General features: G+C 41.1%; 1 long non-coding RNA gene across 1 annotated transcript; it reads right to left on the bottom strand.

Moving 5' to 3' along the window:
- Window positions 1-5442: 5442 nt before the first annotated feature.
- LOC123579672 lies at window positions 5443-13831 on the bottom strand. The gene is made up of 2 exons (XR_006702887.1): window positions 13750-13831; window positions 5443-5730 (listed from the first exon to the last, which is right to left on the bottom strand). It is a non-coding gene; the product is annotated as an uncharacterized LOC123579672 (long non-coding RNA).
- Window positions 13832-17947: the final 4116 nt, after the last annotated feature.

Genomic DNA, 17947 nt, shown 5'->3' with positions numbered 1-17947 from the left:
TGCTCCATCAGGAGGGCCAGTTGGGTCCTGTTTGCAGTGAAGACTCTAGTGTTTTCCCTGGCAGAGCCTCCGTGGTTACAGCAGTCCTGGTTCTCATTCAGATGTGGGATTTTCCAAAACTATGTGAGCAGGTACATTTTTAGTTCCAGAGGTCTATGTGGCTTTGCAGTTTCCTCAGTGTATTTTGGGGCCCTCTGCCAAGAGGACCAAAGGAGAAACAGGGTCTCTTTTCCCCCAACCAGCCTCACAAAGATAACTGTCCTGATTCTGAGGCTGAGGTAGACTAGCACCATGGAGGACTCCTGTCCAGTGAGAAAGGACTGTTTGGCCTCCTGGACGATTTCTTTGGTCTGTTCTGTAAGACAGACATGCCCTAATTTCTTCCCCGTACCCCACAGTCCATCCTTCACCCCCCACAGGTCCCTCCAGCTGACCCTATCCCAAAGAGAATAATTTCAATTGTGTTTGGACTCTTCCAGATTAAGCATACCATTCTCCTATTCTCACCTCCATTCAGCCAGGAAGTCAAACTAGCAAGCGATCATCAGATGCTTCCTTGTTTCCAGGCTTGCACTGCAAAAGGAGGGCACACTGAAACATGACTCTTGATTTTGACTTAAAAACTGAATGGTTTCCCCAAAATATTCATGTTCTCAAATGCTATGTGGGATCTTGGAAGGAATTCAAAGAAAAATAGCCCTTATCACACTTATACTTCCACTCCAACACACTGATATGAGAAATTGTTTTGAGGGGGAAAAGCTAAAACCTTGGCCAATTTTGAGATTTCTGTTACTTATCAAATCAATGATAGAGCAAAGTATATATTAGTGTTTGGTTGTATATTTTATAGCAGAAAACAATCACATCTAATTTATGTCTAAGAGGAAAGCAGGAATTAATTGAAGAGATATCATGTAGCTGCTGCCTGGGTGGAAGAATACAGAATTAAGTGGAAGCAAGAGAGAATCCAGACTAAGATGTAGGGACACTCTGGAATTGGGACCGCAGGAATTAATTGATACCCTCATCTGTATTCCTTTGGAATGAATACATTCCAGAATTGTTTTTCCTGGGTATGTGTTTGTTAGAGTCATCAGGCTAGAAGTCGTAATCTGGCTCAAATCATGTTCTCGGCCAGCTCCTTGATTTGTTCTGACCAGAACAATGACCAATGAGAAGAGCTGGATGAAGGGACTATAAGGACCACACCTGCTTCCATGGAAGGAGGAAGGGGCCTGGATTTTCCCACATTCCAAAAAGACATACCATGAAAGAAGATTAATTCCCCCAGAAAGAATTCAGTCGGTGATTTGTTAAGAAGGGGATACGTGGTAGGAAATCATGACCAAAGCTATCATATGTCCACCAAAACTGGACACTAGGCTTTCCAGATGTTCTAGCCCATAGTTATATGGAGGGTTATCTACTCTATGAAGCATGAGCATCCAATTGCTAGAGCCTTAGGAGAGAAGGCCTACTCTTTCTGTCCAACATTGTCTGTCAGAGTTCTTTTGCATCAGTTGGGTATTGAGTACTGCACTGACCACTTGACCAGCATATTGGGAGACAAAAATCTGGAAGGGTGCTTATACATCAAACAGAAGAGACACACAGAAAAATGAAAAAGAGAAAGTCAAAAAGCATTAAGAGGCAAGTTCAGAGCAGGGATTAGACTGCCCATGAGGCATGGTGGGACATTCCAAAAAGACTTTTTGGAAGATACAGAATTAGTGCTATGATTTTTAGACAAGAAAGAGGTTCAAGTTTGTAACTGGCCACAGTGAAGGGAGAGTACACCATAGCTTGGCCTAAGTATCAAAGGTAGGAATATGACACTGGGGCTATGTCACAACTACAAGAAGAGTGGCTTGGCAGAAAGGTAGGATTTAGGTTGACCCAATGCTGTGCTCTCAACAGGCTACTGGGAAAATCGACCATGGGGCAAGGAATTACCAGAAATTCAAGCCCAGTTGAATCAGACAGGAGGCTCAAGTTCATCTCATCAACCTAGGTAAATTAAGGGAGCCCTTTTGCTTTACAACTTCATAAGATTCTCAGCCACAGGAATATAACAGTTTCTTGCCCTGAAACTTGCCATTTAGGGCAGCTACAATAAAATCATAGTGTGCATCATCATCCCACCCCAACCTCTGCCAAAAAGAAAAAAAAAAAACATAATTGCTGATATTACCATTTTGTGCACTGGATGAGAGTTTCCAAAAACAATAACAATTAATTTTCTTTGGTGGTGTTAGCCAAAAAAGCCGTGAGGTGCCAGGTTTCCATGATCTTCTTAGATCATCTGGCATCTGTGAACAATGGCTATGAGGAACAAGCCCTTGGAGGCTTGTAAAGTTGTGTTATAACCCCGACGTTAGAGGTTTCATATCTTGGCCATTCCACATCACAGCAGGTAGAAAACCCAGAGTGGAAAATGTCAGCCCGGATACAAGTTTCCTCCACAGAAATATTGCCTCAACATAGCTGAAATCCTTAGAGATCTTTTCTGTGTAAAGCTTCAAAAACACCCTAGCCTTGGCTTCAGATGCCTTTTTGACGCTACTCCAGACATATTTAAGAAATGGGTCTAATTTTGAAGGATATATTTAGGCAGCCAACCAAGGCCTAAAAGTGGAATAAGCTATCCTGATTTTATGTAAAAAGAATTTTAAAAAAATAAATGTGGCCAAATCTCAGAAATTTCTGAAAGCATTTATACTGATCTTCCATCAGTTAAAGAAGTTTAAGGTGGAATGAGAGAGATGAGTGTGCCATATGACTTGGGGTGTGAACTCTTCTCAGTTATTTCAAGACCATTGTTATAAAGAGGATCTTCAGTGTGATAGACACAGCTTATCTTTCCTTCTAATATTTTTTAAACCCCATGAAAAAGCCTCTTTAAAAAGTAGCATTAACACTCAAATTTGCCAGCAAAGAGTAAGATAGCCTTGTCCTGCTTCCTGAAATGAGAAGCTAATGTCACATTTTTTTCTAAGCTTATTTTTCCCAGTTATCTTTTCTAAACAGGGCGCTGACAAGATAAGAGAGCTAACTTGTTTTGGATGATAGTCAAGCATTAAAAATGGAAAATGAAATGAAAATGAAAGTGGAAAATGAAAAAAATAACTGCAACAACCACTACAAGTGAGAAATGAAAGTCACTCCATTGAGGACCTGCTATGGAAAAGAACAATGCGGGACATTGTAAAGAATTTTAAAAGCAATACTTGAGAGGAATTTAAATATTGATTGTAAAACAAAGGATATGTGTGTGCATGTGTGTGTGCAAAAACATGTTTGACAAGTACCAAATGCAAGGCAATGATTGCTACCATTTGCAGAGTGTCTGTTAAGGGGCAGGTTCTACTTCACCTGGTTCTATACATTAGCTAGTTACAGCATTTTCTGGTTTCCAATGCTCCATCCACACTCTCCCAGCACTAGGTCCCCATGCATGTCAACCCACCTTACTAAGAGCACCTACAGTCCTCCACCAACGGCTTTCTCCTGGTGCTGGAACATGGTCAGCTCCTCATTGGGCAATTTGTCTGGGCAGAGAGTTAACACCCCTGGGAGCAGCCCTCAGCCAATAATCAACAAGAATTGGTGCATAAAATTTAAAATTAAAAAAAAAAAAAAAACCTTGCCTTGAGGGTGCCTGGGTGGCTCAATTGGTTAAGCGTCCAACTCTTGGTTTCAGCTAGGGTCATGATCTCACAGTTCACTGGTTCAAGCCCCAAGTTGGGTTCTGCGCTGGCAGTGTGGAACCTGCTTAGGATTCTCCCTCTCTCTCCCTCTCTCTCTGCCTCTCCCCTGCTCCCTCAAAATAAATAAATAAATAAGCAAACTAAAAAAAAAAAAAAAAAAAAAAAAAAAACTTGCTTAGCTTTTGTTTTCTGTCTCCAAGAGGAAGATCACCCCATAATGGAATGATCCAAGAGATGAAATTTGTTGAAGTAGATCCCTCTTAGTTACCTTCTATCACAATTATTTCTTCCTAGGATTTGTCCACTGCAGTCAGATAGGAGTCACTTCTGCAGTTATTTATTATCTGTTTCCCCCACTTGATGATGCCATCAAAGGTCCAGACTCGAGTCCTTCCACTCTGACACTCTCTGTTTATCAGCAATGATCCTACACCCACATATCGTGACCTTACCTCCCATGCCAGCTTCCCAAGGAGGCAGGCAAGAGAGAGGGAACAAAAAGTCTTTCTCTGCCCACACTTCTGTTTCTTCGAGGAAAGCAGTGTTTCCCAGAATCTTCCAGAAGACTTTCTTTTACATGCCATTAGCCAGAATTAGATGCCATGGTCATCCTACAGAAAGTATCCTAACAAAGTAGAATAAGGTACCATGATTGTTTTAGACCAGCCTTATGACTTCAAAGTTTTTATGATAATGAAATTAGTTCATATCTTCATGTCCCAATATGGTAGCCACTAACCGTGTGTGTCGTCAATTAGGCACTTGAAATGTGCTATTGACTAAGAACTGAATTTTTAATTTTGTTCACCTTTCATTTGTTTAAATTAAAATGTGGTTGTGTGTTGAACACTGTTAGGTTTAGATAAATCACAATTCATCCCCTCTCCCATTGAGATTACATTAGCAAAAAAGCAGGTGAGGAGAACATGGCCAGTAGATAGACAACCAATTGTGTCTGCCCTAATTTACCATTATTAGGTTTATGTCTTAAATCTTATTTTGTCACTTTTATTTGTAACAAAAACAACAAAGAAAGCAACACTTTAAATACCTTAAGTTCTAGAACACTGTACTCTACTATATTCCCAGAAACAGAACCGAGCTAAGCCACAGTACCACAGGAAAGAGGTGATGAGGGGCTTGCTTTTCCATCCCACCTCCAGCTGAATCATAGGTAATCTGTTAAATGTTGACTGGGGAGAAATACCTGATCTGTGTGCAACCAAACAGTCATTCTCAACATGAGAACATAGGTATGGTAGGATGTTGGAGAGCTCAAAACAATCATGAATTAGAGGATTATAACTTCTTTTAACAGTATTTGTTTCAGTGAAACCTGTACATGTGTGAGGCTCTGATTGTTTAGTGGGTGTTGGCTTCATCTTTGTCTCTCTTGCCTATCGGGATCACCGATTCGTGCTATGGATCGTGTGTGACCATTTCTAGCAGTGATACCAATGAGGGATGAGGATGAGCACTCCCCCGATACCCATAAGGTCAAACTACCAGCTTTCATTGTTACCACCTTGTCAGAATCTCTGTGTGGGCCGTCAAGGTTCAGTAATAGCTGGAATTACTCCTCCAGTCTAGAAGAATAGCATGTGAGGCAGGTTGGGCTCCTGAAAACAGGTACTGAGACAGAGTTTTGAAAGTAAATTGTTAACAGGGGTCAACACCTGTGAAGGAAAGGGAGCAAAAACAAGATGGGGCAGAGGAAACAGTCAAACTGTGGTACAGGCATGACAAAGCTTGATCATCATGATGGGGACCACCCGTTGTCATGCATAAAGCAGAAATTGCCAGACTTGTATTCTCTTTTTTCACTTTGAGAGGGACTGGAGTTCCAGCAAGTCTGCCATCTGCAGCGGAGGCAAAGCCTGAAGGTGCTGGCAGCTGGGTGCCCCCCGATGCCCATAACTCCACAACTGGAAACAAGTTCTGCTTTGAAGGTGAGTCTGGGCAGCACATCAGTGTGTCTGCAACACATGGCTAGATAAGTTCTTGTAGGCATCTCAGGAATCTGTAAGCACAAAACATCAATTTTCTGAATAGTTAATGAAGTTATATTATTGGTTGATTTTCACTACATTTGACCAAAGTGCCCACTCTTCTAGGTAGGTCTGGAGTCCACTGTATATTAGCATAGACAGCAGTCAAGTCTGAGGCTCGATTTGTTGTTGTTGTTGTTGTTGTTGTTGTTGTTGTTGTTTTAATTTCTGATGTGATTTTTTTGGCTGCATTCATGTTCCATGTTGTAAATTTGAACACTGAATGGACAAAATGGCATATTGAATTAACTGTTTTTATCCATTCTACTTTCAGGAACCCTTTGAAGACATGTGACCCAAATTTTGAAGGTCTTTTTTCCAATTATACTTTTCCCTGGGCTGTTTTTTTGTATGCACATACCATATTCTCTCAGCTGAAAGCAACTGTCTTCTTTGAAAGCCATATTAATTATAATAAGTGTATGATGATTTTCCAAATGCACAGTAAAATAGCTTTTTATTCACCAAAATGTTGTGAGAAAAATTTATTGGTAGCTATGCCCTTATAAAGAAGCATTCAATCAATAAGAACACCTCACGAATGCTCACTGGGAAGGAGAAGTGTAGCTCTAATGTCTCCCCTTGACTTCTGCTGTGCAAAGCTCTCTTGTGTTTTATTACATTTTAATCCTGCAGCAGCTTACAGGGTGGGAAAACTAGAAAGAACAACCTCATCTTACAGATTAGATGTCTCCCTCAAAGCAATTGAGTGGCTATCAAAGACCACCCCACCCAAAAATTACACAGCAGTCTCTCATTTCAAGTTGTCCTAATAAATCAAAGACAGCATATGTGCATTTGTAGGACACATTCATCCATATTAAAATCTGTGCCTGCTGGCCCCAGTCAGTGGATTTGTTTGCCAGGAACTATGATCATAAACAATGAAAAAGAATTGGGAAATGAGGAAATCTGGGGAAGCATTGTTTATGGAGTGCCCAATGCAAAATGTAGTGGATTCTCTGCATGTCTCATATAAGTCTTCCTTCACCAGGACCAAGAGATGGAGAACCACTATACCCATTCCACAGATGAAGAGATCAGAACTTCAATCAGTTCTCAAAAGTGGTGGAACCAGCAGTTCAACTCCTTAATGTCTGACTTCAAACTTCTGGCATTCTCCTGATCCCTCTCCCCCTCCCTGCCCATCTCTCCCCCTCTCCTGTCCTCACCACTGCAACTGCTTTTGTCCTTGGAAGAATAAGTGTTATTATCTCAAAGAATTCTAGTATTCTGCAACTCCCCTGAGTGTTGTTGTTATTATTATTAATAAATAAAGAGATATAAGAGAACATAAGGGAAATTGTCTTGGATGCACTAAACTCAAAATTAGAAGTTTTCCCCCAATATTCCATTTCAGAAGAAAAGAAAATAAACTTTCCAAATGGGTTCCAGTTGTAACTAAAAGTCATCTAGAATTTTATCCCAAACTTTTGAACTATTTCAGACCTTGGTACCCTTCAAAGCCCTCAGGTTTGTGATGTGCCCATTAATTCCCTATGAGGTAGTTATGTCCTCAAGTTGGGGGGGTAGTGTGGCAAGAATCCCACTGTAACTTTGACAAATCTGATCTCATTCATCATCATCTCTGCTTCAGCTACCATCTGACAACTCACCGGTCTCTAGGCACAGATACATGCTCTAGATCTGGAACCCTTCACTGTATTCACTGTAATGAGAAAATGCGCCAATATTGCGATGATGGTAGGATCTGGGTTTCTCAATGTTAAAGGTTAGTTCACCCGTTTCAGAAACTCAGAGTCTGTCCAAATAAAAAGAAAAAATGTAACATCAGCTGGTGGCTTCTTGCAACTTTTATTTTATCTAGAAAGAGTTAGTAGTAGTAGAAAGGAAGGGTGCCTGGGTGGCTTCAGTTGGTTGAGCATCTGACTTCAACTCAGGTCATAATCTCATGGTTTTTGAGTTTGAGTCCCACATCAGGCTCTGTGCTATGGTTTTTGAGTTTGAGTCCCACATCAGGCTCTGTGCTAACAACTTGGAGCCTGGAGCCTGATTTGGATTCTGTGTCTCCCTCTCTCTGCCCCTCACCTGCTCTCTCTCTGCCTCTCTCTCTCTCTCTCTAAAAATAATTTTTTTTAAAAAACATTTCAAAAATTAGAAAAATAGCAGAATTTGGGAGGTCCAGGCTAAGGTGGGATCCAGAAGCATGGACTCTGCAGCCAGACTGGATTCATCCCCATGTCCCACCCACACTAGCTGGACCATGGATATGTTACTTAACCTCTCTTGGCCTCAATTTTTTTTTAAGCTTTAAAATAGGGGTAGCTCCTACATCAAAGTCTTATCATGAGGAGCCAGAACTTGAATCTATGTCAGGCTATATAAAATGTTTGTTAAACTATTATAAATGATAGACAGATAGATAGATAAATATACAGTTATAGATATGAGGAGAGAGAGAAATAGAAAATATATTGGGGGGGGGGAGAAAGGAGTACACAACTTACAAATGCAAGTTATGACCTTGATAAAGGCAAAGATTTCTTAACAGGACACAAAGAGCAGTAAGCATGAAGAAAATTTGTAAAAACTGGACTACATCAAAATTAAGAACTTCTGTTTTCTGGAAAGCATCACTATGAGATTGAAAAGGCAAGTCATAAAGCAGGAGAGGTTATTACAGTATATATGCCTGACAGAGGACTTGCCAGAATATATAAAGAATACCTACAAATCAATAAGAAAAAGCTGCAAAACCCGATAGAAAAATGGTCAAGAGACTTGAACTGACATTTCACAAAAGAAAACTCCCAAATGGCTAACAAGCATATGAAAAGATTCTCAACATAATTATTCATGAGGTAAATGCAAATTAAAACCACAACATGATAGCAATGGATATCAACCAGGATGGTTTGAATGACTAACTGAAAAAGGCAGAGCATATCGACGTGTTGGCAAGTATGAAGAGCAACTAAAACACCAATGTTTTTTGAGAACTGTAGGTAGAGAGACACCATTTAGAAAATAATGAGGCATTTACGACCCCAAAAAAGAGTTAAAATGGCTACTGTCTGACCACCCACTGGGTAGAACCAAGTTTCTTTTTTTCTTTTCTCTTGCTTTTTTTTTTTTAAGAGAGCGTGCAAGCACACACACAAGCAAGAGAAGGGTAGAGAGAAGGAGAGACAGAATTCCAAGCAGGCTCTACACCATCAGCACAGAGCTCAATGCAAGGCTCAAATTCAAAATTGTGAAATCATGACCTGAACTGAGATCAAGAGTCAAACACTTAACCAACTGTGTCATCCAGGCATCCCAAAGCAAGTTTATATTTGAAATGTGAATATAATAATTATCAGGGCCTATAAAATAACTACATGGTGAGTCATGCAAAAATCTACAATGTCTACACAATATGAATAATGATTCTCTCACCCCATTCCTGTGCTAGAATAACCAGTTGCTTACCTCCTGCTTCATCTTCAACCCTTTTGACAATGCACAGAAATAGCCAGGTTGGTATTTCATTAAGATGTAAAAGGAATAGAAAAGCTGGATGCAATATAGTGGTTGTAAAGTAGAGATTTCTGATTGACCTTCAGTGAGCAGGCAGTTATCTAAGAAAAGTGACCTCAGATCCCTATCAGAGGATTCTTCTATGTAGAGGCCATCTTGTACGGTGCTCCATTTTTGTGTTACCAGTTCCACTCAAGAAACAAGATCCTGCATGATAAAGTGCTTTTGAAACTTTGAGAAACTAAGCTGTTTTTAGAGGCATTCAAGATAGACTTGTGTTAGACTGAATTGTGTTTTCTGGGCTCATGGTGCTTTCTTGCTCTGTGTAGTTTGGGTCCTCTAAGAAAGAATATGAGATTGGACATGAGGGAGATTCGTTGGAGAATTTCTTATGAGATTAGATGCGAGGTAGTCAGGGAGATAGGGACTGGGGAGATGGGGCTTCAGACTGAAATTCTGTGAAAGTCTTAGCTGGGGTAACTGGGAGTCCCCAAGCAGAGGTTACTAATACAGAGTCCCACATTGGCAAGAAGGGGCTGGTTCTAGCAGCCTTGCTATGTTCAGCCATTGGTTGTGACCAATGTGGGGAAAGCACAGCCTCAGCATAACTATGATGGTGGATCTGAAGGTGTGGCACCTTGCACTTCAATCAATTGCTTCTTAGAGCAGGTTCCTTCCAACGAAGAACTCGGTGGTGCCCCTCCATGGCTGACACACTTTTTGTTTCCTAATGAAAGCTGAATAATGTAGCAATAATAGTAATAGGAACTAACATTTTGAATACTTATCATATGCCAGATACTTTTCTAAGTACCTTACATATTGACAACTCATAAACTAGGAATGGAGGGGAAGGGGAAAGTGGGTGATGGGCATTTAGGAGGGCACCTGTTGGGATGAGCACTGGGTGTTGTATGGAAATCAATTTGACGATAAATTCCATATTTAAAAAAAAAAAGGAATGGAGGGGAAGGAGTTAACTATTCTGATGACCTTACATATGCAAAACAATGTTCCAGGTACTTTATCTGTGCACTCTTGTTGTAAGGTTCAAGAAATGTTGGTTTAAACACCAGTCTTACCATTAATTTACTGTTTCATCTTGAGTGTGTCCTCAGAGACCTCTAGATCTCTGTTAAAAAATATCTTAGAGATTCTTATTGCATGCTTTTCAGTTCCTTTGCAATTTGTAATTGTATCTTCGCTTATTTATCTGTGATGCCTATCTAATGAGGATGAAGAATTTGCCTGTTTTACTTATCAGAATAAGGGGTTGCACAGTGAATATCCGTAAGTCATAAATAAATATGAGTTAAATCAGTGAATAAATTTTCATAGTCTACTCTCTGTCAGTTACCCAGAGAATCTCATTTCCATCACCCTAGAAATAAAATATCTATGGGTTTTTTTTGTGTGTGTGTTATAAACATTTGTATGTCTATAAGTACTTAATTATTTAATTTGTGGTAAAAGTTCAAAAAAACAAAATTATGGCATCAATGTAATGAATAAGCTTTGTTGTAAAATCTCAATAAATCTGAATATTCTAATTTCCACTTTTGATCTTATTCCCCCTGCTCCCCCCGCACAAGATAACACACACAGTCTGCTGAGACACTAAATCACACGACCCCTGAGTATGGTGACCACAAATCTCAGAATTTCTGGAGCAGGATCAATTCCCAATATTCTTTCTATTGTCTTTTTTCTGGGCAGATATACTCACAAATCATAAACAAAACATTCTTTAGCAGACCGGTTCCCAATTTTTGATTCAGAAAATATGGCCACCAGATTCTCAAAACTTCTGGAAGCTTTTCTTAGGAATTGTTTAGGGGAACTTTGGGTTTGTGGTGAACAGTTTTCCTGAAAATAAATCTAAGTGTCACAATACCTATTTCCATGTGTCAACAGCCTATTCTCCTAAACCTTTGAGGGTCTCTGTGCCTCCTGCTTGACCCTTTCCTACTTTCCTACCTGCTCACCTCCTTGACCCACCAGGCTCCCATCCTTCACCTTGCTTTGAGGAGTTAGTCTTCCCTAACCCTCCTCTGTGGCACCAGTAATCAAAAGAGTGTTCTATGACTTCACATGGTTTGAAACTCTTTTTCATAGAACTAGTGGGAGAAAGGTTTATGCTAGATTTTAAAGGCTGTCTTAAATTATATTCTCTGAGATGCAGACCTTGAGACAAAAGGCTTTCTTTGGGAGATAATCCCAAGCAGTATTGGATGGAATGTGGGATTAAGGAAACGAGACAGGAGAGGGATGGAAGCCAATAGGTGGAGATGGTAAATAAACAGATTACCTCTATGGGCAACTGGGGCTCCGTACCCTGGAAGAGGGTATGGAATCCTCTGGAAGAGGGTGTAGAACATGCTTCTGTGTCATCCCACTGAGGGACAAAGGAGTTACATCTTTAATCCACCAATTCCTATCTGAGATGGGTTGTGAGTTGGTCCTGGGGTTTTTTTTCACCCCCTAAATGCCAGTCTGCACCAACCCCAGGCAAGCAAAGTATGTGTGGCTCAATAAAGTCCTTGAACAATGAACCCAGTGTGCTTTCAGTAAGAAGCCCTTGGAATACATGAACAGGGAACCATCATGGTCTGCCACAAAGACTAGAGGCACCTAAGAGCTGGGTGTGATGAACTTCTGTCTGAACTAAGTCTCAGCCTGAAAACTTAAGTCTCAGGCTCATCCAGTTTGATCTTAACTAATGTAGCCCCTTAGCCCACACTAGCTGTTCCTCACAGAGCTTTTTCTCTGATCTAGAAAGCAACTCCTTGCCTTGGTTCATTCACGGAGCCTTATGCTAATAAGGAAGAGCTCAGGAAACAGAGCACACAAGCAAAGAGTGGATTTCCATTGTGACTGGACCATATGTGTCTGCTATGGTAGAGGTGGTCTGGGATGTCACCACAAGTGTGTATCACGTGCTGGACAATTGCTTTTCAACATTTATTGGATGTGACAATGTACTAGGTGTGGTCCTAGCCCAGGGGACTTAAAATCTAAATAAACCTCTAACTGTCTTTGATGTATGGTATTTTCCTTTCCTTTCATTCGGTGGTTCTTGGCAGCAGGTGCTGACATTTTTATTATTCACACATATGTCTCCAGGATACCATCTCACCAGAACACTTCAAATTTATGCAGGAACTTTCTTCCAAGGAGGCCAAAGCTCTTCTAAATAAACCATCTCTATCATCACAGGATTTTAAATGCAAGGAAATCTCCATGTGAAGGAAAAGAGGGGAAAACATGTTTCCCTCATGTCATACCTAGAGAAAGCAAGGACCACCGTGGGATGTGGCTTTCACAAAGGCTCTTTGCTACATAGGAGCAAGAAGCCTCAGTCTTTACATCTATAAAATAGGGAAGATAACAATAAGACCAACCATATATACGTCTGTGAGAGGAATAAATAAGACAGCTCATGTGCCTGATACAAGACCAGGACATACTGCATGTGAATCATAATCATAACACCACAGAGATTCAAGTCTTAACATGCAGCCTCTCCTTAATGTGCAACTCGCCATAACATCTGGGTAAAATAAGAAAAATGAATTCAAGGACTGGTCCCAGTGTCTACCATAATGGGAACCACAACATGTACCCTGAGCCTCATTTTTATCATGATGATGTCCCCCTTACATCCTTTTTTCAGAGTACTTTGGTGAAGCTTGGAGAAAATGGTACCTTTTGTGGTAGATGGGGTTGCGGTTTACAATCCTTCACTCCCCCATTTGCCATACAATTTGGTGGCCCATCCATCAATAATGGGATTGGCCATGTAACTAGATTTGTCCAGCAGGATCCTGGCAGAAGTTACACATGCCAAGGCCATAACATGCTGCATACTTTGATTTGGACTCTTGTGGGATCGACCCAAGTAGAGAGGAGTACCAACTCTTACCACCATCTACCCTCCCATCTGGAGCACACTAGGGTTAACAGTGGAGTTATAAAAACAACCATAGTTCACATTCATTAAGCTCTTACTGTGTACCCAGGCACTGCTGTCAGCTTTTGACATCATTTAACTCATAATTAACAACAACCTTAGGAGCAGGTACTATTGTTACCCCAATTTTCATATACAGCAACAAAAGCCCATGGAGGACAAGTTACTCACCCAACTTCTCAATAATGGGATTGGCCATGTAACTAGATTTGTCCAGCAGGATCCTGGCAGAAGTTACACATGCCAAGGCCATAACATGCTGCATACTTTGATTTGGACTCTTGTGGGATCGACCCAAGTAGAGAGGAGTACCAACTCTTACCACCATCTACCCTCCCATCTGGAGCACACTAGGGTTAACAGTGGAGTTATAAAAACAACCATAGTTCACATTCATTAAGCTCTTACTGTGTACCCAGGCACTGCTGTCAGCTTTTGACATCATTTAACTCATAATTAACAACAACCTTAGGAGCAGGTACTATTGTTACCCCAATTTTCATATACAGCAACAAAAGCCCATGGAGGACAAGTTACTCACCCAACTTCTTCCAAAAGCAATGAGGTTGAAGCTTAAAACTATGTGATCTGACTGCAGGGCCCAACTGTTGACCATTACACAGTACACAGAACATGGAAGTTAGGAAAACAAAGGACAGAGAACTCTAGAGCACAAACTCATCTGGGTGCCATGTGCCATTATGATAGGGCTCTTCAGCTGCAAAGTGAATGCAGATCTGAGCTCAAATCCTGACTCAGCTTTTCATCAGCCGTGTGGTCTTGGGCAGATGTAAATGTCTCTGGGCCTCTATTTCCTCACCTCTAAAATGGGATAGTATCAGTCCCTGACTGCTAGAGCTACTGTAAAGATTGAATGAGTCCGAGCCTATCCAGGGATAACACTGAGCATTGAGCAATGTTAGTGTCCCTTACAGCAGCCAGGCTTGATCACTGTAGAACCCTGAGCATCTCTTTTGTAAGAGTGAAGTGGTTAGGAAAAGTGACAGAAGCCCTGATGACAAATTTTCCCACCTCTGTGCTTAGCCCTGGAGCGGGTCTGACAAAGACAGAGCAGTCTTTCACCCTGTTGCTGAAAAAACAGATTCTTCCTCAGATGGGAATGTGTAGAGCTCAGGTGTTAGATTTTGGTTTATGTTTTTAGATCAGCATCCAAAGGTTTGGGCAACTGATGTCATTCCCCTCTCACTTACCCAGGAGTCTAGAAAACCCAAGGATTCCAGGTAGGGGAGAGTGGCACAGGGCCAAGGGCGCATCAGCGTTGCTGCCAGAGACAGAATGGGTGGCCTCAGCTCTGAGACCAGCTGCTGCCTGATGACACCAGCTTTCTAAAAAGTTAAAAAATATCGTCAACTTTAGTGCCAACTTCCAAAGGGGCACATCCATCCTCTCTCAATCTTCTAACCATCTCCTTATCTTTGCTGGCAAGATCCATTTAACACATCTCCATACATCCATTTAACACACTGTTTATTATAAGAATGAATTTGTGTCAGTACTCCAGGCACTTAACAGCTTTAAACATGGACTTAGAGTCTCTGAAAGTATCTGAAAGTCTTTCCAATGACTTAGAAGGCTGAAGGGCTTCTCCACAAGGCACCAAGGAATACGAGATGCTGAGTTCAGATTTTAAACGGCTTGTAAATTAGGCCATAACTGCACAGCCAACTTTGAAATATTGTACGTCACCCCTGTGCCCTTCCTGAGGTCGCTAACTAGAGGTGACATGGGAAAGCAGGGCAGAGTCTATAAATTATTATTAACTCTTTGATTTTACTGTGAGTTTCTAAGACAACAAAGTGGAAGCTCAATATCTAGAAAGAGGGCTTTGACTTGCTTGCCAGTGTGTGAACCCTTTGGCTCTAGTTCATCAAGAAGCCTATAAAAAACCTCCATGAACACACTTCAACCACTGCCTTGTACTCCTCTAATGAACACAGAAACATTCATGGCAAAGTATGATTTATAGGGGAAGGAATTCCAGTAACTGTCATTCCATCTTTTCTGTAATAAGGCCTCATGGCTGACAACTTTAGAAAACCCTGTAGGGGTAGGGTGCACCAGCGAGGCAGACCACTTCTGAGGGAGAGCCTCCTCAAGATTGTCCAGTCCATCTACAGAGATTTTATTTGCAAAAACAACCCACAGAAGGCCAGGAGATATGTACAACATCACACGGCTCCTGCTTTTTAATATGCCATTCTTTCAAATCAATAAAGCCAGTTTTATTGAGTGGGGTCTAATGACCCACACATTTTTTAAGCAAGGAGATCTTTTTTTATAAAAAAAAATGAAAAAGAAAGAAAAAAAACACACAAACTAACTTCAGATGGTGAGTTTGACCTCAACTGGTCTTAAACTACAAAAAAAAAAATAGAAAAGAAAAGCTTAATTTTTTTTCCATCTAAAGTTTAATAAAAATCATCTTTCCATTATTTCTGTGGCAGTGTCTAAGTAAACTCTCAATGCTCGTTTCTCGGTGTTGGAAAGAAATCACCCTCTAAGGTTATAAACTAACAGTTATCACTACTATAAATAAAGTATTGAACATCCCGGAGTTTATTCTGTGATGAAAATTGCAACGTGCCAGAATGAAATTATTCTTGCAGCAAACAGAATCTACACATTAAGGACCAACACATCCCTGGTTCTCCAGCCTAAAATTCCACTGACGACCACTTTGGTTTTTATTTTTAGTGCTAAAAGGATGAAAGTTGAGGGAGGTACTTTTTTCTCCAACAGCTATGGTGAAGGGAAGTAGTATAAAATCTGCACTGATGTGCCATAGAGAATTACATGGGAGCCTGATTAGCAAACAATATACCTCACTTTGCTGCCACAGCCCGAATATTCCTTGTATTCATAAGCTGTAAAGTTTTGCCCCAGCTCCCCAGTGACCCCTCCCTCATCCAATCACAGTCTCTCCCAAAGTGCCCTGGCTTCCTGTCTTGGCTCTCCACTCATCTACACCTCAAAAGGCCACATCCTCTCTGCCAACACTGCCATTTTCATGATGGGCAGCACCACCCCAGGTGGGGCAGGAGGCAATCAATCATGGAACAGAAAGAAACCACAAGAACTTCTGTTGGTGTTTGTTTTCCCTACATGAATAGGAAACCTGGCTTTAATCTTTTTTGATATGCAAATGGAAGCTGCACCCTTAGTGGTTCCCATGGCAGGATGCAGAGGGCAGAGGCAGGAGGTGGTGCCTTCATTCATGGGTTAGTTTTCTGTGTCTTGTGACATTGCAGGTCACATGCGCCCAATTTGGTGGATTTATGGATTGTATTATCTGGTTTTAACTACACTAATCCTTGAAAAATAGCTAGGTGACAAAAAAAAATCTAAAAAGCATCATGGGACAAAATGAACATTAGGCATATCAAAGAGCAAGAGGAAAGCAGAGCTAGCATGCTTCCTCCTCCCAATAACATCCACAACTCACAAGTCACAGGCCAGTGGTGTTTAATTATGGAGGGATCTGCTGTCACTCCACAGAAAGTGTCCCTTGACTCACATGTCAATGTTGAGCCATCACAAAACTTGTTTAAAAATATATTTACTTTCCTAGGGGTGCCTAAGTGACTCAGTCAGTTAAGCATCTGACTCTTGATTTCAGCTTAGGTCATGATCTCACAGTGGCCTTGTGGGATCGAGCCCTGTATTGGGCTCCACACTGGGCATGGAGCCTGCTTAAATTATCTTTCTCCCTCTGCCCTTCTCCCCACTCACACACTCTCTTTCTCTCAAAATAAAATGTATTTACTTTCCTCATGTTTTTTTTTAATTCTCCTTTTTCTGTATATTTAAAGTCCAAATTTTTTTTAATGTTTATTTATTTTTGAGAGAGACAGAACATGTGCAAGTGGGAGAGGGGCAGAAAGAGAAGGAGAGACAGAGAATCCCAAGCAGGCTCAGCATTGTCAGGGCAGAGCCCCATATGGGGCTCAAACTCACAAACCATGAGATCATGACCTGAGCTGAAATCAAGAGTTGGATGCTTAACCGACTGAGGCACCGAGGCACCCCTCATGTTCATAGACTCTTAAAGGAGTGGAACTTATATCATTAATAAATAAAACATACTGGATACACACTCAAAATTGGTTTACAAATAGGGGTGTGTGTTAAAAATAATAAAATAAGAATGAAACCAAAAGTGTAGTTCGTGTCTTTGGGTTCCCCCAGAAACAGATAATGAGACATGGATCCATATGCAAGTTGTTTATCTGCAATCCCAGGATGTACTAGCAGTGAGGGAGACAGAGAGACAGGGAAGAAAGCAGTCACAACGTGATGCACAATCAAGCAAGTTAGTCTGAGGGTAACAGGAGCTTGATTTTCCTGGGGAATTCTGAGAGCCACTGTAGAACACAACTCAGTGCCATACCACTTGAGATGAGAGATAGGAGACCTGGGGTATTTATGCACCAACTTTCCTCAGTCATCTCCAGAGGGCTACTCCCAGAGAGGCCTTAATTTTCTAATCCTCCTGGCCTGTGCAGGCTCTAATAGCCAAAGAAATTCTCAGGTAAAGAAATGAAGGTAATGGCCAAAAAGAGGCCAACAGGCATTGAAAAGTGCATGTTTGGGGATAGAAATGGAGCTACACCACCTCTCTGATAGGAACTTCAACAACACACAGGTCGTTTCTACTTTCATAGCTATTTTCAACATGATAGCTTTCTTGCCTTGCCCTTCAGGCTTACCACACCCATTTG

The sequence above is a fragment of the Leopardus geoffroyi genome, chromosome A3, assembly GCF_018350155.1.
Source record: "Leopardus geoffroyi isolate Oge1 chromosome A3, O.geoffroyi_Oge1_pat1.0, whole genome shotgun sequence".
NCBI classification, from domain to species: domain Eukaryota; kingdom Metazoa; phylum Chordata; class Mammalia; order Carnivora; family Felidae; genus Leopardus; species Leopardus geoffroyi.
Note: the sequence above shows the minus strand (reverse complement) of the source record. Positions and strands in the feature narration are given on the sequence as shown.